Genomic DNA, 23,927 nt, shown 5'->3' with positions numbered 1-23,927 from the left:
CCCCTCCCTCCCCCCACCGACGCTCAGTAACAGCAGTGTGTACCATCCCCTCCCTCCCCCCACCGACGCTCAGTAACAGCAGTGTGTACCATCCCCTCCCTCCCCCCACCGACGCTCAGTAACAGCAGTGTGTACCATCCCCTCCCTCCCCCCACCGACGCTCAGTAACAGCAGTGTGTACCATCCCCTCCCTCCCCCCACCGACCCTCAGTAACAGCAGTGTGTACCATCCCCTCCCTCCCCCCACCCACACTCAGTAACAGCAGTGAGTACCATCCCCTCCCTCCCCCCACCCACACTCAGTAACAGCAGTGTGTACCATCCCCTCCCTCCCCCCCACCGACCCTCAGTAACAGCAGTGTGTACCATCCCCTCCCTCCCCCCACCGACGCTCAGTAACAGCAGTGTGTACCATCCCCTCCCTCCCCCCCACCGACGCTCAGTAACAGCAGTGTTGTACCAGCTACAAGACCCACTGTAGAAACTCACCAAAGACCCTCAGGCAGCACCTTCCAAACCCACGGCCACTTCCATCTAGAAGGACAAGGGGCAGCAGGTACATGGGAACACCACCCCCTGCAAGTTCCCCTCCCCTCACCTTCCCGACTTGGAAATATAAAGGCCGTTCCTTCCTGGGTCAGAATCCTGGGATTCCCTCCCTCAGGGACATTGTGGGTCTCCCCACAGCACATGGACTGCAGCGGGTCAAGGAGGCAGCTCACCCCCACCTTCTCAAGGGGGGGGGCAACTAGGGACAGGGGGGCAATAAATACTGTTCTCAGACGGAAACACCCACATCCTGCAAGTGAAATTAAAAAACTGCGTGCTGTTTTAAATACAGTGATTACTGCATTTGACTGTGCACTAACACTCAGGTCAAATGTTCAACTCCAGAGAATGTTCAGTCTGTGGAATAACTTCATCAGTTATTTGTATTTTTTTAAAAAGTTACCGGACATATTGTCGTCCAGAGACGAGAGTGCGGTGCTGGAAAAGCACAGCCGGTCAGGCAGCATCCGAGGAGCAGGAGAATCAATGTTTCGGGCAAAAGCCCTTCATCGGGAGCCACCTCATTCCTGATGAAGGGCTTATGCCCGAAACGTCGATCCTCCTGTCCCTCGGATGCTGCCTGGCCTGCTGTGCTTTTCCAGCACCGCACGCTCGACTCTGGCTCTCCAGCTCCTACTCACTCTCCCCACGCTGCAGTCCAGCAGCGAGGCTGGTCTTGTGTCAGTTCACCGCGTTTGGGGAATCCCTGGGGCCAGATGCCACCGTTAGCAGACGTTTCCAAGGGCTACGTACAGGTGTGACGGGCTGAATGGCCTCTTCCCATATCCTTTGAGGGAGCAGAGTTGTTGGAAATACAGCCTTGGGTCCACGCGAGGGAGCGCTGACACCAGATTCTCAGCTCCCTCCCTCTCCCTCTCGCCCGGACTCTGTCTGTCTGTCTGTCTGTCTGCTGTTCCTGCTCCCCCCACCCTGCCCCTGCAGCACCCTCTCATCCTGTTCCATGATTTCTGTTTTCGCTCTCGCTCTCCTCAGCTGAGTGAGCCCCGGGCTCTGCCACCCCTTTGATCTGTAATCCGGTGATTACTGGATTCAGTGAACAGTAAGACAGGGTTTAATTAGAGGCTCTCTCTGACATCGCGAAGTGAAAACAATCACAGGTTCCTGCACGACTTCGAGGGGGGAAGCAGACAATGTTTACCCGATATTTTGGGCACCAGGGTGGCCCAGTGGTTAGCACTGCTGCCAGGGACCCCGGTTCGATTCCAGCCTCGGGTGACTGTGTGGAGTTTGCATATTCTCCCCGTGTCTGCCTGGGTTTCCTCCCACAGTCCAAAGAAGTGCAGGTTAGGGTGGATTGGCCATGGGAAATTGTCCCATAGTGCTCAGGGAGGTGCAGGTTAGTGTGGATTGGCCATGCTAAATTGTCCCATAGTGCTCTGGGATGTGCAGGTTAGGGTGGATTGGCCATGCTAAATTGTCCCATAGTGCCCAGGGATGTGCAGGTTAGGGTGGATTGGCCATGCTAAATTGTCCCATAGTGCCCAGAGGTGTGCAGGTTAGGGTGGATTGGCCATGCTAAATTGTCCCATAGTGTCCAGGGATGTGCAGGTTAGGGTGGATTGGCCATGCTAAATTGTCCCATAGTGCCCAGGGATGTGTAGGTTAGGGAGGATTGGCCATGCTAAATTGTCCCATAGTGCCCAGGGATGTGTAGGTTAGGGAGGATTGGCCATGCTAAATTGTCCCATAGTGCCCAGGGATGTGCAGGTTAGGGTGGATTGGCCATGCTAAATTGTCCCATAGTGCCCAGGGATGTGCAGGTTAGGGTGGATTGGACATGCTAAATTGTCCCAGAGTGCCCAGGGATGTGTAGGTTAGGGAGGATTGGCCATGCTAAATTGTCCCATAGTGTCCTGGGATGTGCAGGTTAGGGTGGATTGGCCATGCTAAATTGTCCCATAGTGCCCAGGGATGTGTAGGTTAGGGAGGATTGGCCATGCTAAATTGTCCCATAGTGCCCAGGGATGTGCAGGTTAGGGTGGATTGGCCATGCTAAATTGTCCCATAGTGCCCAGGGATGTGTAGGTTAGGGAGGATTGGCCATGCTAAATTGTCCCATAGTGCCCAGGGATGTGCAGGTTAGGGTGGATTGGCCATGGGAAATTGTCCCATAGTGTCCAGGGATGTGTAGGTTAGGGAGGATTGGCCATGCTAAATTGTCCCATAGTGCCCAGGGATGTGTAGGTTAGGGAGGATTGGCCATGCTAAATTGTCCCATAGTGCCCAGGGATGTGCAGGTTAGGGTGGATTGGCCATGCTAAATTGTCCCATAGTGCCCAGGGATGTGTAGGTTAGGGAGGATTGGCCATGCTAAATTGTCCCATAGTGCCCAGGGATGTGCTGGTTAGGGTGGATTGGTCATGGGGAATTGTCCCATAGTGCCCAGGGATGTGCAGGTTTGGGCGGATTGGCCATGGGGAATTGTCCCATAGTGCCCAGGGAGGTGCAGGTTAGGGTGGATTTGTCATGGGGAATTGTCCCATAGTGCCCAGGGAGGTGCAGGTTAGGGTGGATTGGTCATGGGGAATTGTCCCATAGTGCCCAGGGAGGTGCAGGTTAGGTGTATTAGGGGTAAACATAAGGTCAGAGGAATGGGTCTCCTGAGAAGGGCAGTGTGGACGTGTTGAGTCGAAGGGTCTGTGTCCACACTGTAGGAATCCTATGAAGAAAACACTACATTTTGCGTTCTGATCTATTTCCCTGAAGTACTTTGGTGAGGTAGGATTTAGTGCACAAAACAATACCGTTCACTGTCTCTCGGTACAATGTGTCAATAAGAAAAGACATTTGGATAAGGACATGAACAGGAAAGGGTTGGAGGGAGGTGGGTCAGGAGCAGGCAGCTGGGGCTAGTTTCGTTTGGGACCATAGACTGGTTGGACCAAAGTGTCTGTTTCCGTGCTGGAGGACTCTGACCCTAAATCAAATCAAATATCAAATTCCTTTTTGAAAACAGTTTGGTCTCAGTTGCTTTCTTTGGCAGGGGTTCCCATGGACTCCCACTCTCTGGGTGAAATTGTTTCTCCTCATCTCAGTCCCACCCTGTACTCTTAGACTTTAACCCCCCCACCCCGGTTCTGGACACCCCTAGGCAAAAGGGAACAGCCTCCCTCTGTCTAACCCGGTTAGAATGTTCGAGATTTCCCCCCTCATTCTTATCCACGGACTCCCCAATCCCATTGGATATAGCCTTAACTGGTTAAACCTCTTCTCATACATCAGTCCTGACATCTCAAGAATCAGTCCGCCAGAGAAATTTGACAAGACCGAAGGTTGCGAGTGGTGCTACAGAAATGCAGGTCAATCTCCCTTCCTCTCTTTCTCCCTCTCCCTCTCCCTCCCTCCCTCTCTCTGTCTCTCTCTCTCTCTCCTGGACCACATCACCCCTCACACACACACACACACACACACACGATGCTGCTGCCAAAAACAACTCGTTTTGTCGCTGGTGTGGGATCTTGCTGTGCGCCCCAGTCCTCTTTTCTTTACAGCAATAATGGGCGAACAGCTTTAAGCGACCGAGCATGGTCTTCAGGGAAGGGGCAGTGAAGACACTGGGCAGTGTAGGCCTCAGGCCTCAGAGTACCAATTTCCTCAGCCCTGTCTTGGTCCAGAAATGCCTCCATGTTGAATTAAATGCCATGAGGTGCCTCAACTTGAATGTTACTCGCAGGCAGTGAGGTAACGAGCCTCTCCATGCCAACGATTAGCTCTTGGAGACACGGTTTTAAGATGAAGAATTCTCCCTTTTGAAATGGACAATTGAGTTGAGCTGATTTATCTTCTCTCTCAGGAGGTCAGGAGTCTACAAAACGCTCTTCCCCAGAGACTAGGTCGGTGAAAATATTCCAGGTGGCCTTAGGACCCCATGGTTACGGTGAGGGAGGTGTGTGGGTAGAGGGAGCGAGAAGACAGGGAAATGCAGCGAACACCACATCAGATGATAGAGCAGGGTGAAAGGTCCAAACACCCTCCTTCTCTGGCCCTTGTGTCCCTCTAACACTGAGAACTTTCCTTTTTAAATTCGGGGGCCTGTAATCGGGGACGGAGTGGGCTGGGAGAACGAACACTCTGAAGCCTGAGGCCTACTCCCATCACTCCCTCCTGGAGGACTGTGTTCAGTCATTGATGGGCTGGGGCAGCCACAAGGTCAGGGAGAATTCATCCCTTTCTTCTGAGAGCTTGTAATCTGTTTTATACATTAAAAAGAAAAAAAGGCTATTTGCGAGGGGTGTACTTAAAGGCGGATGAGAAACTGGTGTCCCAGCCCTAGGGCCGTCCTGCAATCATTGAGCACCAACGATAATTAGGGAGAGCGATTTAAGTGGCATTGCCAAATTATGAGGCCCAATACAGTCGATGGGCTTTCATTAATGGGATAAATATAACTGTATTGTGCGTCTTTCTGACCCTGGGTCACGCAGCCTGTGACGCACTCTGACTGTGAACAAACACCTCAATCTCTTGTCCAGATTTGGCCGTGGATTTACCACCATAAGGAGCCTGACTGTAGGCCGGAATCATTAAAATCTGACAGAATCACACCACCGCATCCGACTCCCTCAAACTCTCGGTATCCTGGACACATCAGGAGCTGAGGGACTCCATCAGGAAGTGGCCCCCGCTGTATCTGCATTATCCAGTTCACCTCCAGGGAGCTCATCAGCTGTGGAAGTCCTCACCCAGCTTGTTGTTATCTACAGCCGGCACAATCCCAGCTCACTCCGGCCTGCCCAGCAGAATTCTGCTCCTCCGTCACTCATAGAATCCATGGACTCCCTACAGTGTGGAAACAGGCCCTTCGGCCCAATAAGTCCACACTGATCCTCCGAAGGGTAATCCACCCAGACCCATTCCCCAATTACTCTACATTTACCCCTGACTAATCCACCCTAACCTGCACATCCCTGGACACTATGGGACAATTTCCCATGGCCAATCCACCCTAACCTGCACACCCCTGGGCACTATGGGACAATGTAGCATGGCCAATCCACCCTAACCTGCACATCCCTGGGCACTATGGGACAATTTAGCATGGCCAATCCACCCTAACCTGCACATCCCTGGGCACTATGGGACAATTTAGCATGGCCAATCCACCCTAACCTGCACATCCCTGGGCACTATGAGACAATTTAGCAGGGCCAATCCACCCTAACCTGCACATCCCTGGGCACTATGGGACAATTTAGCATGGCCAATCCACCCTAACCTGCACATCCCTGGGCTCTATGGGACAATTTCCCATGGCCAATCCACCCTAACCTGCACATCCCTGGGCACTATGAGACAATTTAGCATGGCCAATCCACCCTAACCTGCACATCCCTGGGCTCTATGGGACAATTTCCCATGGCCAATCCAACCTAACCTGCACATCCCTGGACACTATGGGACAATTTAGCATGGCCAATCCACCCTAACCTGCACATCCCTGGGCACTATGGGACAATTTAGCATGGCCAATCCACCCTAACCTGCACATCCCTGGGCTCTATGGGACAATTTCCCATGGCCAATCCACCCTAACCTGCACATCCCTGGACACTATGGGACAATTTAGCATGGCCAATCCACCCTAACCTGCACATCCCTGGGCTCTATGGGACAATTTCCCATGGCCAATCCACCCTAACCTGCACATCCCTGGACACTATGGGACAATTTAGCATGGCCGATCCACCCAAGCCTGCACATCCCTGGGCACTATGGGACAATTTAGCATGGCCAATCCACCCTAACCTACACATCCCTGGGCTCTATGGGACAATTTCCCCTGGCTAATCCACCCTAACCTGCACATCCCTGGGCACTATGGGACAATTTAGCATGGCCAATCCACCCGAACCAGCACATCCCTGGGCACTATGGGACAATTTCCCATGGCCAATCCACCCGAACCAGCACATCCCTGGGCACTATGGGACAATTCCCCATGGCCAATCCACCCTAACCTGCACATCCCTGGACACTATGGGACAATTTCCCATGGCCAATCCACCCGAACCAGCACATCCCTGGGCACTATGGGACAACTTAGCATGGCCAATCCACCCTAACCTGCACATCCCTGGACACTATGGGACAATTTAGCATGGCCAATCCACCCTAACCTACACATCCCTGGGTACTATGGGACAATTTAGCATGGCCAATCCACCCTAACCTGTACATCCCTGGACACTATGGGACAATTTAGCATGGCCAATCCACCCTAACCTGTATATCCCTGGGCACTATGGGACAATTTAGCATGGCCAATCCACCCTAACCTGTACATCCCTGGGCACTATGGGACAATTTAGCATGGCCAATTCCTCCCTAACCTGCACCTCTTTCGAATATGGGAGGAAACTGGAGCACTCGGAGGAAACCTACACAGACACGGGGAGAATGTGCAAACTCCACACAGACAGTCGGCCGAGGGTGGAATTGAACCTGGGACCCCGATGCTGGGAGGTAGCAGTGCCAACCATTGAGCCACCGTGCCACCCTGCCTGGTAATTTTAGCTTCTTGACTCCGAAATCGGACTCACTTCAGGCCTCCATCATGCCCATCACCCCTCTCATGCACTGGTCTACAATGTCCACTGGGCTGTCACTAAACTTACTGACAATCCCTCCTGAGTCATCCCTCCCTATCTCTGTAACCCCCTCCAGCCCCTACACCCCCTCCCTATCTCTGTAACCCCCTCCAGCCCCTACACCCCCTCCCTATCTCTGTAACCCCCTCCAGCCCCTACACCCCCTCCCTATCTCTGTAACCCCCTCCAGCCCCTACACCCCCTCCCTATCTCTGTAACACCCTCCAGCCCCTACACCACCTCCCTATCTCTGTAACCACCTCCAGCCATACACCACCTCCCTATCTCTGTAACCCCCTCCAGCCCCTACACCCCCTCCCTATCTCTGTAACCCCCTCCAGCCCCTACACCCCCTCCCTATCTCTGTAACACCCTCCAGCCCCTACAACACCTCCCTATCTCTGTAACCACCTCCAGCCATACACCACCTCCCTATCTCTCTAACCCCCTCCAGCCCCTACTTCCCCTCCCTATCTCTGTAACCCCCTCCAGCCCCTACACCCCCTCCCTATCTCTGTAACCCCCTCCTGCCCCTATACCCCCTCCATATCTCTGTAACCCCCTCCAGCCCCTACACCCCTCCCTATCTCTGTAACCCTCTCCAGCCCCTACACCCCCTCCCTATCTCTGTAACCCCCTCCAGCCCCTACACCTCTCCCTATTTCTGTAACCCCCTCCAGCCCCTACACCCCCTCCCTATCTCTGTAACCCCCTCCAGCCCCTAAACCTCCTCCCTATCTCTGTAACCCCCTCCAGCCCCTACACTCCCTCCCTATCTCTGTAAGCCCCTCCAGCCCCTACACTCCCTCCCTATCTCTGTAACCCCCTCCAGCCCCTACACACCCTCCCTACCTCTGTAACCACCTCTTGCCCCTACACACCCTCCCTACCTCTGTAACCCCCTCCTGCCCCTACACCCCCTCCCTATTTCTGTAACCCCCTCCAGCCCCTACACCCCCTCCCTATCTCTGTAACCCCCTCCAGCCCCTACACTCCCTCCCTATCTCTGTAACCCCCTCAAGCCCTTACACACCCTCCCTACCTCTGTAACCCCCTCCAGCCCCTACATACCCTCCCTACCTCTGTAACCCCCTCCAGCCCCTACACACCCTCCCTACCTCTGTAAACCCCTCCAGCCCCTACACACCCTCCCTACCTCTGTAACCCCCTCCAGCCCCTACACCCCCTCCCTACCTCTGTAACCCCCTCCAACCCCTACACCCCCTCCCTACCTCTGTAACCCCCTCCAGCCCCTAAACACCCTCCCTATCTCTGTAACCCCCTCCAGCCCCTACACCCCCTCCCTATCTCTGTAACCCCCTCCAGCCCCTACACCCCCTCCCTATCTCTGTAACCCCCTCCAACCCCTACACCCCTCCCTATCTCTGTAACCCCCTCCATCCCCTACACCCTCTCCCTATCTCTGTAACCCCCTCCATCCCCTACACCCTCTCCCTATCTTTGTAACCCCCTCCAGCCCCTACACCCCTCCCTATCTCTGTAACCCCCTCCAGCCCCTACACCCCCTCCCTATCTCTGTAACCCCCTCCAGCCCCTATCCTCCCTCCCTACCTCTGTAACCCCCTCAAGCCCCTACACCCCTCCCTACCTCTGTAACCCCCTCCAGCCCCTACACCCCTCCCTATCTCTGTAGCCCCCTCCAGCCCCTACACCCCCTCCCTATCTCTGTAACCCCCTCCAGCCCCTACACCCCCTCCCTATCTCTGTAACCCCTTCCAGCCCCTACACCGTCTCCCTATCTCTGTAACCCCCTCCAGCCCCTACACCCCCTCCCTATCTCTGTAACCCCCTCCAGCCCCTACACCCCCTCCCTATCTCTGTAACCCCCTCCAGCCCCTACACCGTCTCCCTATCTCTGTAACCCCCTCCAGCCCCTACACCCCCTCCCTATCTCTGTAACCCCCTCCAGCCCCTACACCCCTTCCCTACCTCTGTAACCCCCTCCAGCGCCTACACCCCCTCCCTATCTCTGTAACCCCCTCCAGCCCCTACACCCCCTCCCTATCTCTGTAACCCCCTCCAGCCCCTACACCCCTTCCCTACCTCTGTAACCCCCTCCAGCGCCTACACCCCCTCCCTATCTCTGTAACCCCCTCCAGCCCCTACACCCCCTCCCTATCTCTGTAACCCCCTCCTGCCCCTATACCCCCTCCCTATCTCTGTAACCCCCTCCAGCACCTACACCCTCTCCCTACCTCTGTAACCCCCTCCAGCCCCTACACCCCCTCCCTATCTCTGTAACCCCCTCCAGCCCCTACACCCCCTCCCTACCTCTGTAACCCCCTCCAGCCCCTACACCCCCTCCCTATCTCTGTAACCCCCTCCAGCCCCTACACCCCCTCCCTATCTCTGTAACCCCCTCCTGCCCCTATACCCCCTCCCTATCTCTGTAACCCCCTCCAGCACCTACACCCTCTCCCTATCTCTGTAACCCCCTCCAGCCCCTACACCCCCTCCCTACCTCTGTAACCCCCTCCAGCCCCTACACCCCCTCCCTATCTCTGTAACCCCCTCCAGCCCCTACACCCCCTCCCTACCTCTGTAACCCCCTCCAGCCCCTACACCCCCTCCCTATCTCTGTAACCCCCTCCAGCCCCTACACCCCCTCCCTACCTCTGTAACCCCCTCCAGCCCCTACACCCACCTCCCTATCTCTGTAACCCCCTCCAGCCCCTACACCCCCTCCCTATCTCTGTAACCCCCTCCAGCCCCTACACCCCCTCCCTATCTCTGTAACCCCCTCCAGCCCCTATACCCCCTCCCTACCTCTGTAACCCCCTCCAGCCCCTACACCCACCTCCCTATCTCTGTAACCCCCTCCAGCCCCTACACCCCCTCCCTATCTCTGTAACCTCCACCAGCCCCTACACCCCCTCCCTATCTCTGTAACCCCCTCCAGCCCCTACACCCACCTCCCTATCTCTGTAACCTCCTGTAACCCTGAGTTTGAAACACACACACACACGGGAGATGTTTTTCCCTCCTGGAACGTTCCGGGGAAAACATGTAATTGAGCTTCAAAGAGACGGCTGTGGGAAGAGGCAGATGGAGCCCAGTATTATCGTGGAGCCAGACACACGCTGGAATGGACCCAGCATTGAGATGAAGCCCTTTATTTCAGGGTGTGCACTCTTCCCCGAGACAGGGAGCACAGCAACATGTGACTGCTCCCAACACTCGCCAAGCCCAGGGCTCGCTCGCTCTCTCTCTCATTTTCCATCTCGGTAATTGGTAATAATTATTATTGACAGTGGCACATCAGATATATAACCGTGGGGACTCAGACTGAGCAGATGGTGCCTGGATTCCTACAGCAACAACCATGTGAGTTATCCACGGCTTGTTACCCTTCTCTCTGTCTCTCTCTGTCTCTGTCTCTCTCTCTCTCTGTCTCTGTCTCTGTCTCTCTGTCTCTCTTTCTCTCTCTCTCTCTCTGTCTCTGTCTCTCTCTCTCTGTCTCTTTTTCTCTCTCTCCCTCGCTCTCTCTGTCTCTCTCTCACTCTCTCTCTCTCTCCCTCACTTTTTCTCTGACTCTCTCTCTCTCTCCCGCACTCTCTCTGTCTCTCTCACCTCTCTCTCTCTCTCCCTCTCCCTCGCTCTCTCTCTCTGACTCTTTCTCTCTCTCTGTCTCTCCCTCTATCTCTCTGTCTCCCCTGCACCATCTCCCTGCCTGTATTCCAGATGAAGGGCTTTTGCCCGAAACGTCGACTCTCCTGCTCCTCGGATGCTGCCTGACCTGCTGTGCTTTTCCAGCACGTCTCTAATCTTGATTCTGATCTCCAGCATCGGCAGTACCCACTTCTGTCTGGCGGTAGTGTACTTACTTCTGAGCTAGGGGATCAGGGGATCAGGTCCCACCTGGTCCAGAGGAGCGACATACTGTCGCTGCGCAGAATGTCACTGGGATAGGATCTGAGCTACAGGGAGAGGCTGAATGGACTGGGGCTGTTTTCCCTGGAGCGTCGGAGGCTGAGGGGTGACCTTATAGAGGTTTACAAAATTATGAGGGGCATGGATAGGATAAATAGGCAAAGTCTTTTCCCTGGGGTGGGGGAGTCCAGAACTAGAGGGGCATAGGTTTAGGGTGAGTAGGGAAAGATATAAAAGAGACCTAAGGGGCAACTTTTTCACCCAGAGGGTGGTGCGTGTATGGAATGAGCTGCCAGAGGATGTGGTGGAGGCTGGTACAATTACAGTATTTAAAAGGCACCTGGATGGGTATATGAATAGGAAGGGTTTGGAGGGATATGGGCCGGGTGCTGGCAGGTGGGACTAGATTGGGTTGGGATATCTGGTCAGCATGGACGGGTTGGGCCGAAGGGTCTGTTTCCGTGCTGTGACTTTTTCAGAGAACGCTGGGGCTTTAGTTGGTGGGGAGCAGGGTCAGGGGGGACATTGGATGGGGGCTTTTGGAATCCCTGGGGTGTTGAGGGTGTTCCCAATCGAGAAAGGCCCTGTCTCTGTGGAGGTGGGGTAACAGGAGGGTCACTCACCTGAGAGACAAGGGTTTGGAGAGAGAGGGACCACAGGAGGGGATGGGAAAGGGGGGAGAGTGATCTGGGAGTGAAAGGGAGTGGGGAGAGGGGAATGTGGGAAGGGGTAAACTTTACAGGGGCGTGGAGGAGAAACCCCAAGGGGCTGGGTGGAGATAGATCTCTCAGAGAGCTAGTCCAGAGCCGATGGGAGGATTGGCCTTGGTGTGCGCTGGGTAGGGAATGCTGGATCCCACATGGTGAGAAGGTGAGAGGGATTTCTCGGACACAGCTTCAGTCTCCTGTTTGACCCACTGTGGGTCGGTGCAGTTCTCTGTCTCTCTCGCTCCCTCTCTCTCTCTCTCTGTCTCTCTGTCTCTCTCTGTCTCTCTCTCTGTCTCTCTGTCTCTCTCTCTCTCAATCTCTCCGTCTCTCTCTGTCTCTCTCTCTGTCTCTCTGTCTCTCTCTCTCTATCTCTCCGTCTCTCTCTGTCTCTCTCTGTCTCTCCGTCTCTCTCTCTCTCTCCCTCTCTGTCTCTCTCTCTGTCTCCCTCTCTGTCTCTCTCTCTCTCTGTCTCTCTCTCTGTCTCTCCGTCTCTCTCTGTCTCTCTCTCTGTCTCCCTCTCTCTCTCTCATTCTCCCTCTCCTTCTGTCTCTCTCTCTCTCTCTCTCTGAGTCTCTCTCTCTGTCTCTCTCTCTGTCTCCCTCTCTCTGTCTCATTCTCCCTCTCCTTCTGTCTCTCTCTCCCTCTCCTTCTGTCTCTCTCTCTACCTCTCTCTCTGTCTCATTCTCCCTCTCTCTCTGTCTCATTCTCCCTCTCCTTCTGGCTCTCTCTGTCTCTCTCTCTCTCTCTTCCTCTCTGTCTCATTCTCCCTCTCCCTCTGTGTGTGTCCCTCTCTGTCTCATTCTCCCACTCCCTCTGTCTCTCTCTGTCTCTCTCTCTCTCTGTCTCATTCTCCCACTCCCTCTGTCTCTCTCTCTCTCTCTGTCTCATTCTCCCACTCCCTCTGTCTCTCTCTCTCTCTGTCTCATTCTCCCTCTCCTTCTGTCTCTCTCTCTCCCTCTCTCTCTGTCTCATTCTCCCTCTCTCTCTGTCTCATTCTCCCTCTCCTTCTGGCTCTCTCTGTCTCTCTCTCTCTCTCTTCCTCTCTGTCTCATTCTCCCTCTCCCTCTGTGTGTGTCTCTCTCTGTCTCATTCTCCCACTCCCTCTGTCTCTCTCTGTCTCTATTTCTCACAGTCTCCTGTGCTCACTTTCTCTCTCTCTCTGTCACTGATCTCTCTCTCTCTGTCACTGATCTCCCTCTCGCTCTGTCACTGATCTCTCTCTCTCTCTCTGTCACTGATTAGATTAGATTACATTACAGTGTGGAAACAGGCCCTTCGGCCCAACAAGTCCACACCGACCCGCCGAAGCGCAACCCACCCATACCCCTACATTTACCCCTTACCTAACACTACGGGCAATTTAGTATGGCCAATTCACCTGACCCTGCACATCTTTGGACTGTGGGAGGAAACCGGAGCACCCGGAGGAAACCCACGCAGACACAGGGAGAACGTGCAAACTCCACACAGTCTCTCTCTCTGTCACTGATCTCTCTCTCTCTGTCACTGATCTCTCTCTCTGTGTGTCACTGATCTCTCTCTCTCTCTCACTGATCTCTCTCTCTCTCTCACTGATCTCTCTCTCTCTGTCACTGATCTCTCTCTCTGTGTCACTGATCTCTCTCTCTCTGTCACTGATCTCTCTCTCTGTGTCACTGATCTCTCTCTCTCTCTCACACTGATCTCTCTCTCTCTGTCACTGATCTCTCTCTGTGTCACTGATCTCTCTCTCTGTGTCACTGATCTCTCTCTCTCTGTCACTGATCTCTCTCTCTGTCACAGATCTCTCTATCTCTCTCTGTCATTGATCTCTCTCTCTCTGTGTCACTGATCTCTCTCTCTCTCTGTCACTGATCTCTCTCTCTCTCACTGATCTCTCTCTCTCTTACTGATCTCTCTCTCTCTCTGTCACTGATCTCTCTCTGTGTCACTGATCTCTCTCTGTGTCACTGATCTCTCTCTCTCTGTCACTGATCTCTCTCTCTGTCACTGATCTCTCTCTCTCTCACTGATTTCTCTCTCTCACTCTCTGACACTGATCTCTCTCTCTGTCACTGATCTCTCTCTCTCTGTGTCACTGATCTCTCTCTCTCTGTCACTGATCTCTCTCTCTGTCACTGATCTCTCTCTCTCTCACTGATTTCTCTCTCTCACTCTCTGACACTGATCTCTCTCTCTGTCACTGATCTCTCTCTCTCTGTGTCACTGATCTCTCTCTCTGTCACTGATCTCTCTCTCTCTGTCACTGATCTCTCTCTCTGTGTCACTGATCTCTCTCTCTCTCTCTGTCACTGATCTCTCTCTCTCTCTCTCTCTGTCACTGAACTCTCTCTCTCTGTCACTGATCTCTCTCTCTCTCTGTCACTGATCTCTCTCTCTCTGTCACTGATCTCTCTCTCTCTGTGTCACTGATCTCTCTCTCTCTGTCACTGATCTCTCTCTCTCTCTGTCACTGATCTCTCTCTCTCTCTGTCACTGATCTCTCTCTCTCTGTCACTGATCTCTCTCTCTCTCTGTCACTGATCTCTCTCTCTCTGTGTCACTGATCTCTCTCTCTCTGTCACTGATCTCTCTCTGTGTCACTGATCTCTCTCTCTCTGTCACTGATCTCTCTCTGTCACTGATCTCTCTCTCTCTGTCACTGATCTCTCTCTCTGTCACTGATCTCTCTCTCTCTCTCTGTCACTGATCTCTCTCTCTGTCACTGATCTCTCTCTCTCTGTGTCACTGATCTCTCTCTCTGTCACTGATCTCTCTCTCTCTGTGTCACTGATCTCTCTCTCTCTGTCACTGATCTCTCTCTCTCTCTCTGTCACTGATCTCTCTCTCTCTGTGTCACTGATCTCTCTCTCTCTGTCACTGATCTCTCTCTCTCTGTGTCACTGATCTCTCTCTCTGTCATTGATCTCACTCTCTCTCTGTCACTGATCTCTCTCTCTCTCTCTGTGTCACTGATCTCTCTCTCTATCACTGATCTCTCTCTCTCTCTCTGTCACTGATCTTTCTTTCTCTGTCACTGATCTCTCTCTCTGTCACTGATCTCTCTCTGTCACTGATCTTTCTCTCTCTGTCACTGATCTCTCTCTCTGTCACTGATCTCTCTCTCTCTGTGTCACTGATCTCTCTCTCTCTGTCACTGATCTCTCTCTCTCTCTGTCACTGATCTCTCTCTCTCTGTCACTGATCTCTCTCTCTCTCTGTCACTGATCTTTCTCTCTGTGTCACTGATCTCTCTCTCTCTGTCACTGATCTCTCTCTCTGTGTCACTGATCTCTCTCTCTGTCACTGATCTCTCTCTCTCTCTGTCACTGATCTCTCTCTCTCTGTCACTGATCTCTCTCTCTGTGTCACTGATCTCTCTCTCTGTCACTGATCTCTCTCTCTGTCATTGATCTCTCTCTCTCTCTCTGTCACTGATCTCTCTCTCTCTCTCTCTGTCACTGATCTCTCTCTCTCTGTCACTGATCTCTCTCTCTTTCTCTGTCACTGATCTCTCTCTCTCTGTCACTGATCTCTCTCTCTCTCTCTCTCTGTCACTGATCTCTCTCTCTCTGTCACTGATCTCTCTCTCTCTCTCTGTCACTGATCTCTCTCTCTCTCTGTCACTGATCTCTCTCTCTCTCCCTGTCACTGATCTCTCTCTCTCTCTGTCACTGATCTCTCTCTCTCTGTCACTGATCTCTCTCTCTCTGTCACTGATCTCTCTCTCTCTCTCTGTCACTGATCTCTCTCTCTGTCACTGATCTCTCTCTCTCTCTCTGTCACTGATCTCTCTCTCTGTCACTGATCTCTCTCTCTCTCTCTGTCACTGATCTCTCTCTCTCTGTCACTGATCTCTCTCTCTCTCTGTCACTGATCTCTCTCTCTCTGTCACTGATCTCTCTCTCTTTCTCTGTCACTGATCTCTCTCTCTCTGTCACTGATCTCTCTCTCTCTCTCTCTCTCTGTCACTGATCTCTCTCTCTCTCTCTGTCACTGATCTCTCTCTCTCTCTCTGTCACTGATCTCTCTCTCTGTCACTGATCTCTCTCTCTGTGTCACTGATCTCTCTCTCTCTGTCACTGATCTCTCTCTCTCTCCCTGTCACTGATCTCTCTCTCTCTCCCTGTCACTGATCTCTCTCTCTCTGTCACTGATCTCTCTCTCTCTGTCACTGATCTCTCTCTCTCTGTCACTGATCTCTCTCTCTCTCTCTCTGTCACTGATCTCTCTCTCTCTGTCACTGATCTCTCTCTCTGTCACTGATCTCTCTCTCTCTCTCTGTCACTGATCTCTCTCTCTCTGTCACTGATCTCTCTCTCTCTGTCACTGATCTCTCTCTCTCTGTCACTGATCTCTCTCTCTGTCACTGATCTCTCTCTCTCTCTGTCACTGATCTCTCTCTCTCTGTCACTGATCTCTCTCTCTCTGTCACTGATCTCTCTCTCTCTCTCTGTCACTGATCTCTCTCTCTGTCACTGATCTCTCTCTCTCTCTCTCTCTGTCACTGATCTCTCTCTCTCTGTCACTGATCTCTCTCTCTCTCTCTGTCACTGATCTCTCTCTCTGTCACTGATCTCTCTCTCTCTCTCTCTCTGTCACTGATCTCTCTCTCTCTCTGTCACTGATCTCTCTCTCTGTCACTGATCTCTCTCTCTCTCTCTCTCTGTCACTGATCTCTCTCTCTCTGTCACTGATCTCTCTCTCTCTCTCTGTCACTGATCTCTCTCTCTCTGTCACTGATCTCTCTCTCTCTCTCTGTCACTGATCTCTCTCTCTCTGTCACTGATCTCTCTCTCTCTCTCTCTCTGTCACTGATCTCTCTCTCTGTCACTGATCTCTCTCTCTGTCACTGATCTCTCTCTCTCTCCCTGTCACTGATCTCTCTCTCTCTCTCTCTGTCACTGATCTCTCTTTTGCTCGGTCTGTGATCTGTTAAGGGTGGCACGGTTGCTCAGTGGTTAGCACTGCTGCCTCACGGCACCAGGGACCCTGGTTCGATTCCAGCCTTCGGGCGACTGTCTGTGTGGAGTTTGCCCATTCTCCCCGTGTCTGCGTGGGTTTGATCCCACGGTCCAAAGATGTGCCGGTCAGGTGAATTGGCCGTGGGAAATTGCCCGTAGTGTTAGGTGAAGGGGTAAATGTAAGGGAATAGGTCTGGGTGGGTTGTGCCTCGGAGGGTGTGGACTTGTTGGGCCGAAGGGCCTGTTTCCACACTGTAGGGAATCTAGAACTGATCTCGGTCTCTCTCTCTCTCACTCACTCACTTTCTCTCTCTCTCTCTCACACACACACACTTTCTCTCACTCTTTCTCCCTCTCACACTGTCTCTCTATCTCTCTCTCTCTCTCCCTCTCTCTAACTCACACTCTCTCTCGGCCTCTTTCTCTGTCCCTCTCTATCACTCACTCTTTCTCTCTCTCCCTCTCACCCTCTCTCCCTCTTTCTTTTTCTCTCTCTCTCCCTTCCTCTCTCTCTCTCTCTCCATCTCCCATTCACTGAGTAACCCTTCTCCCCCTCAGTTGGGAATGTGACCTGTTTTGCTTGAAGTGCATTTGGGATAAATTTCCAGAGTTTAGGACTATCTGAGGTGGCCGGTATTTCTGCGTGGTAATTATTTCTTGGGGGTTTGGGGGTAGGGGGGTGGTTTTAATGGACAGCAGGCAGAGAGGTTGACAGGGTCTGTCAGCAAACACGTCAAGCTCAGGCTTCGGGCCTAGTTTAACCGAGGCCTAGCTGGGACCCCTGAAAATTAGCCTGAGCGTTCGCTTGAGGGTAAGAGGGGCATCATGCAGCACCTTCGGCCCCTCTGGAAAGGGCTGTGGGTCATCACTGGTGATAGACTCTCTCTCTGATCACCTAGGCCTTTCTCTTTTCAGAATTAACAAGGCCGAACAAAATTGACTTCCTGAGGATTTCCAATCATGAAGCTGACACTGATCGCCCTAGCTGTGTCTGTCGCCCTGTTAGCTACTCTTACTGGTAAGCAGAGTTATAGAGAGATATAGCACGGAAACAGGCCCTTCGGCCCAACATCTCCATGCCAACCAGACAACAGGAATGAGGGGAGAGAGGGAGAGAGAGAGGGTGTGATACAAGAATGGGGCAGAGAGAGAGAGAGCGATACAGGAATGAGGGGAGAGAGAGAGGGTGTGATACAGGAATGGGGGAGAGAGAGAGAGCGATACAGGAATGAGGGGAGAGAGAGGGTGTGATACAGGAATGGGGGGGAGAGAGAGAGAGAGATACAGGAATGAGGGGAGACAGAGAGCGATACAGGAATGAGGGCAGAGAGAGAGCGATACAAAAATGAAGGGAGAGAGAGAGCGCGATACAGGAATGAGGGGAGAGAGAGAGAGAGTGATACAGGGATGAGGGGAGAGAGACAGAGAGCGATACAGGAATGAGGGGACAGAGAGAGTGAAGCAGGGATGACGGGAGAGAGAGAGCGATGCAGGAATGAGGGGAGAGATAGAGAGAGTGATACAGGAATGTGGGGAGAGAGAGAGCACAATACAGGAATGAGGGGAGAGAGAGCGTGAGACAGGAATGAGGGCAGAGAGAGAGAGCGATACAGGAATGAGGGGAGAGAGAGAGAGAGTGATACAGGGATGAGGGGAGAGAGACAGAGAGCGATACAGGAATGAGGGGACAGAGAGAGTGAAGCAGGGATGACGGGAGAGAGAGAGCGATGCAGGAATGAGGGGAGAGAGAGAGAGAGTGATACAGGAATGTGGGGAGAGAGAGAGCACAATACAGGAATGAGGGGAGAGAGAGCGCGAGACAGGAATGAGGGCAGAGAGAGAGAGCGATACAGGAATGAGGGGAGAGAGAGAGAGATACAGGAATGAGGTGAGAGAGAGCGATAGAGGAATGAGGGAAGAGAGCGCGATACAGGAATGAGGAGAGAGAGAGAGAGCGATACAGGAATGAGGAGAGAGAGAGAGAGTGATACAGGTATGAGGGGACAGAGAGAGAGCGATACAGGAATGTGGGGAGAGAGAGTGAGACAGAGAGTGATACAGGAATGAAGGGACAGAGAGAGAGAGCGATGCAAGAATGTGAGAAGAGAGAGCGATACAGGAATTTGGGGAGAGAGAGCAATACAGGAATGAGGGGAGAGAGAGAGCAACACAGGAATGAGGAGAGAGAGAGTGAAACAGGAATGAAGCGAGAGAGAGGGAGAGAGAGAACGATACAGGAATGAGGAGAGAGAGAGTGATACATGAATGAGGGGAGAGAGAGTGAGTGATACAGGAATGAGGGGAGAGAGAGAGAGATACAGGAATGAGGGGAGAGAGAGACAGAGCGATGCAGGAAAGAGGGGAGAGAGAGAGAGAGATACAGGAATGAGGGGCGAGAGAGACAGAGCGATGCAGGAAAGAGGGGAGAGAGAGAGAGATACAGGAATGAGGGGAGAGAGAGACAGAGCGATGCAGGAAAGAGGGGAGAGAGAGAGAGAGATACAGGAATGAGGGGCGAGAGAGACAGAGCGATGCAGGAAAGAGGGGAGAGAGAGAGTGATACAGGAATGAGGGGAGAGAGAGAGCGATACAGGAATGAGGGGAGAGAGAGAGCGATACAGGGATGAGGGGAGAGAGAGCGCGATACACGGATGAGGGGAGAGAGGGAGAGAGAGTGATACAGGAATGAGGGGAGTGAGAGAGAGCAATACAGGAATGAGGGGAGAGAGAGAGAGTGATACAGGAATGAGGGGAGAAAAAGAGAGAGATACAGGAATGAGGGGAGAGAGAGAGAGAGAGAGAGAGCGATACAGGAATGAGGGGAGAGAGAGAGCGATACAGGAATGAGGGGCGGGAGAGAGAGAGAGCGATACAGGAATGTGGGGAGAGAGAGAGAGCGATACAGGAATGTGGGGAGAGAGAGAGTGATACAGGAATGAGGGGAGAGAGAGAGAGAGAGCGATACAGGAATGAGGGGAGAGAGAGAGAGAGTGATACAGGAATGAGGGGAGAGAGAGAGCGATACAGGAATGAGGGGAGACAGAGAGAGAGATACAGGAATGAGGGGAGAGAGAGAGAGCGATACAAGAATGAGGGGAGAGAGAGAGAGAGTGATACAGGAATGTGGGGAGAGAGAGACAGAGCGATGCAGGAAAGAGGGGAGAGAGAGAGAGTGATACAGGAATGAGGGGAGAGAGAGAGCGATACAGGAATGAGGGGAGAGAGAGAGCGATACAGGGATGAGGGGAGAGAGAGCGCGATACACGGATGAGGGGAGAGAGGGAGAGAGAGTGATACAGGAATGAGGGGAGTGAGAGAGAGCAATACAGGAATGAGGGGAGAGAGAGAGAGTGATACAGGAATGAGGGGAGAAAAAGAGAGAGATACAGGAATGAGGGGAGAGAGAGAGAGAGAGAGAGAGCGATACAGGAATGAGGGGAGAGAGAGAGCGATACAGGAATGAGGGGAGAGAGAGAGAGAGAGCGATACAGGAATGAGGGAAGAAAGAGAGCGATGCAGGAATGAGGGGCGGGAGAGAGAGAGAGCGATACAGGAATGTGGGGAGAGAGAGAGAGCGATACAGGAATGTGGGGAGAGAGAGAGTGATACAGGAATGAGGGGAGAGAGAGAGAGAGAGCGATACAGGAATGAGGGGAGAGAGAGAGAGAGTGATACAGGAATGAGGGGAGAGAGAGAGCGATACAGGAATGAGGGGAGACAGAGAGAGAGATACAGGAATGAGGGGAGAGAGAGAGAGCGATACAAGAATGAGGGGAGAGAGAGAGCGATACAGGAATGAGGGGAGAGAGAGAGCAATACAGTTATGAGGGGGGGGAGAGAGAGAGAGAGAGAGATACAGGAATGAGGGGAGAGAGAGTGAGAGCGATACAGGAATGTGGGGAGAGAGGGAGCGAGACAGGAATGAGGGGAGAGAGAGAGTGTTACAGGAATGAGGGGAGAGGGAGAGAGAGATACAGGAATGAGGGGAGAGAGAGAGAGAGCGATACAGGAATGAGGGGAGAGAGAGAGTGATACAGGAATGAGGGGAGAGAGAGAGTGATACAGGAATGAGGGGAGAGGGAGAGAGAGATACAGGAATGTGGGGACAGAGAGAGAGATACAGGAATGAGGGGAGAGAGAGAGAGAGATACAGGAATGAGGGGAGAGAGAGAGAGTGATACAGGAATGAGGGGAGAGAAAGTGCGATACAGGAACGTGGGGAGAGAGAGAGTGATACAGGAATGAGGGGAGAGAAAGAGAGAGAGCGATACTGGAATGAGGGGAGTGAGAGAGCGATACAGAAATGAGGGGAGAGAGGGAGAGATACAGGAATGAGGGGAGAGAGAGCGATACAGGAATGAGGGGAGAGAGAGAGAGCGATACAGGAATGAGGGGAGAGAGAGAGCGATACAGGAGTGTGGGGAGAGAGAGAGTGATACAGGAATCTGGGGAGAGAGAGCGATACAGGAATGAGGGGAGAGAGAGAGAGAGCGATACTGGAATGAGGGGAGAGAGAGAGCGATACAGAAATGAGGGGAGAGAGAGCGATACAGGAATGAGGGGAGAGAGAGAGAGCGATACAGGAATGAGGGGAGAGAGAGCGATACAGGAATGAGGGGAGAGAGAGAGAGCGATACAGGAATGAGGGGAGAGAGAGCGATACAGGAATGAGGGGAGAGAGAGAGAGCGATACAGGAATGAGGGGAGAGAGAGCGATACAGGAATGAGGGGAGAGAGAGAGAGCGATACAGGAATGAGGGGAGAGAGAGAGCGATACAGGAATGAGGGGAGAGAGAGAGCGATACAGGAGTGTGGGGAGAGAGAGAGCGATACAGGAATGTGGGGAGAGAGAGCGATACAGGAATGTGGGGAGAGAGAGCGATACAGGAATGAGGGGAGAGAGAGAGAGCGATACAGGAATGAGGGGAGAGAGAGCGATACAGCAATGAGGGGAGAGAGAGCGATACAGGAATGAGGGGAGAGAGAGCGATACAGGAATGAGGGGAGAGAGAGAGAGCGATACAGGAATGAGCGGAGAGAGAGAGAGATACAGGAATGTGGGGAGAGAGAGAGAGCGATACAGGAATGAGGGGAGAGAGAGAGATGGAGAGATACAGGGATCAGGGGGGAGAGAGAGAGCGAAACAGGAATGAGGAGAGAGAGAGAGTGATACAGGAATGAGGGGAGAGAGAAAGTGATACAGGAAGGAGGGGAGAGAGAGAGAGAGAGATACAAGAATAAGGGGAGAGAGAGAGAGCGATACAGGAATGAGGGGAGAGAGAGAGAGATACAGGAATAAGGGGAGAGAGAGAGAGCGATACAGGAATGAGGGGAGAGAGAGAGAGAGGAGAAAGTGAGGTCTGCAGACGCTGGAGATCAAAGTTGAAACTTTATTGCTGGAACAGCACAGCAGGTCAGGCAGCATCCAGGGAACAGGAGATTCGACGTTTCGGGCACAGGCCCTTCTTCAGGAATGAGCAGAGAGTGTTCAGCAGGAGAAGATAAAAGGTAGGGAGGAGGGACTTGGAGGAGGGGCGTTGGAAATGTGATAGGTGGAAAGAGGTCAAGGTGAGGGTGATAGGTCGGAGTAGGATGGAGGCGGAGAGGTCAAGAAGAAGATTGCAGGTCAGGAAGGCGGTGCCGGGCTGGAGGGATCCGGCTGAGACAAGGTGGGGGGAGGGGGGATGAAGAAACTGGTGAAGTCCAAGTTCATCCCCTGCGGTTGGAGGGTTCCCAGTCGGAAGATAAGACGCTCCTCCTCCGACCGTCGCGTTGTTGTGGTTTGGCGGTGGATGAGTCCAATGACCTGCATATCCTCGGTGGAGTGGGAGGGGGAGTTGAAATGCTGTGCTACAGGGTGATTGGGTTGGTTCGTCCGGGTGGCCCAGAGGTGCTCTCTGAATCGCTCCGCAAGTAGGCGGCCTGTCTCCCCAATATAGAGGAGGCCACACCGGCTGCAGCGGATGCAGTAGATGATGTGGGTGGAGGTGCAGGTGAATCTGTGGCGGATATGGAAGTTTCCCCTGGGGCCTTGGAGAGAAGTGAGGGGGGAGGTGTGGGCGCAAGTGTTGCACCTCCTGCGGTTGCAAGGGAAGGTGCCGGGAGTGGTGGTTGGGTCGGTGGGGGGTGTGGATCTGACAAGGGAGTCGCGGAGGGAGTGGTCTCTACGGAAAGCTGATAGGGGAGGGGAGGGAAATATATCCCTGGTGGTGGGGTCCATTTGGAGGTGGCGGAAGTGACGGCGGATGATGCGCTGTACATGGAGATTGGTGGGGTGGTAGGTGAGGACCAGTGGGGTTCTGTCCTGGTGGCGGTTGGAGGGGCGGGGCTCAAGGGCGGAGGAGCGGGAAGTGGAGGAGATGCGGTGGAGGGCACCGTCGACCACGTCGGGGGGGAAATTGCGGTCCTTGAAGAAGGAGGCCATCTGTGTTGTACGTATTTTGAACTGGTCCTCCTGGGAGCAGATGCGGCGGAGACGAAGGAATTGGGAGAATGGGATGGCGTTTTTACAGGGGGCAGGATGGGAGGAGGTGTAGTCCAGGTAGCTGTGGGAGTCGGTCAGTTTATAGTAGATGTCCGTGTTGATTCGGTCGCCTGAGATAGAAACAGAAAGGTCTAGGAAGGGGAGGGAGGAGTCTGAGACGGTCCAGGTGAATTTGAGGTCGGGGTGGAAGGTGTTGGTAAAGTGGATGAACTGTTCAACCTCCTCGTGGGAGCACGAGGTAGCGCCGATACAGTCATCAATGTAGCGGAGGAAAAGGTGGGGGGTGGGGCCAGTGTAGCTGTGGAAGATGGATTGTTCCACATATCCTACGAAGAGGCAGGTATAGCTGGAGAGAGAGAGCGATACAGAAATGAGGGAGGAGAGAGAGAGAGCGATACAGGAATGAGGGGAAAGAGAGAGCGATACAGAAATGAAGGGAAAGAGAGAGCGATACAGGAATGAAGGGAAGAGAGAGCGCGATACAGGAATGAGGGGAGAGAGAGAGAGCGATACAGGAATGAGGGGAAAGAGAGAGCGATACAGGAATGAAGGGAAGAGAGAGAGCGATACAGGAATGAGGGGAGAGAGAGAGATACAAGAATGAGGGGAGAGAGAGAGAGTGATACAGGGATGAGGGGAGAGAGAGACAGTGATACAGGAATAGGGAGAGAGAGAGCGATACAGGAATGAGGGGAGAGAGAGAGAGAGAGAGCGATACAGGAATGAGGGGAGACAGAGAGAGATA

At 53.2% G+C, this 23,927-nt stretch overlaps 1 long non-coding RNA gene across 1 annotated transcript in view; it reads left to right on the top strand.

The window, feature by feature from the left end:
- Nucleotides 1-10,373: 10,373 nt before the first annotated feature.
- The window catches only part of LOC148139360 (uncharacterized), a 55,419-nt gene continuing 41,865 nt past the window's right edge, over nucleotides 10,374-23,927 (top strand). The window contains exons 1-2 of the long non-coding RNA XR_015753600.1: nucleotides 10,374-10,502; nucleotides 17,614-17,716. This is a non-coding gene — a long non-coding RNA (uncharacterized LOC148139360). The remainder of the gene's footprint in view (nucleotides 10,503-17,613; nucleotides 17,717-23,927) is intronic.

This window comes from Chiloscyllium plagiosum, unplaced genomic scaffold, assembly GCF_037043375.1.
Source record: "Chiloscyllium plagiosum isolate Xiang-an unplaced genomic scaffold, Cpla_swu_hap1 HiC_scaffold_38, whole genome shotgun sequence".
Lineage (NCBI taxonomy): Eukaryota > Metazoa > Chordata > Chondrichthyes > Orectolobiformes > Hemiscylliidae > Chiloscyllium > Chiloscyllium plagiosum.
Note: the sequence above shows the minus strand (reverse complement) of the source record. Positions and strands in the feature narration are given on the sequence as shown.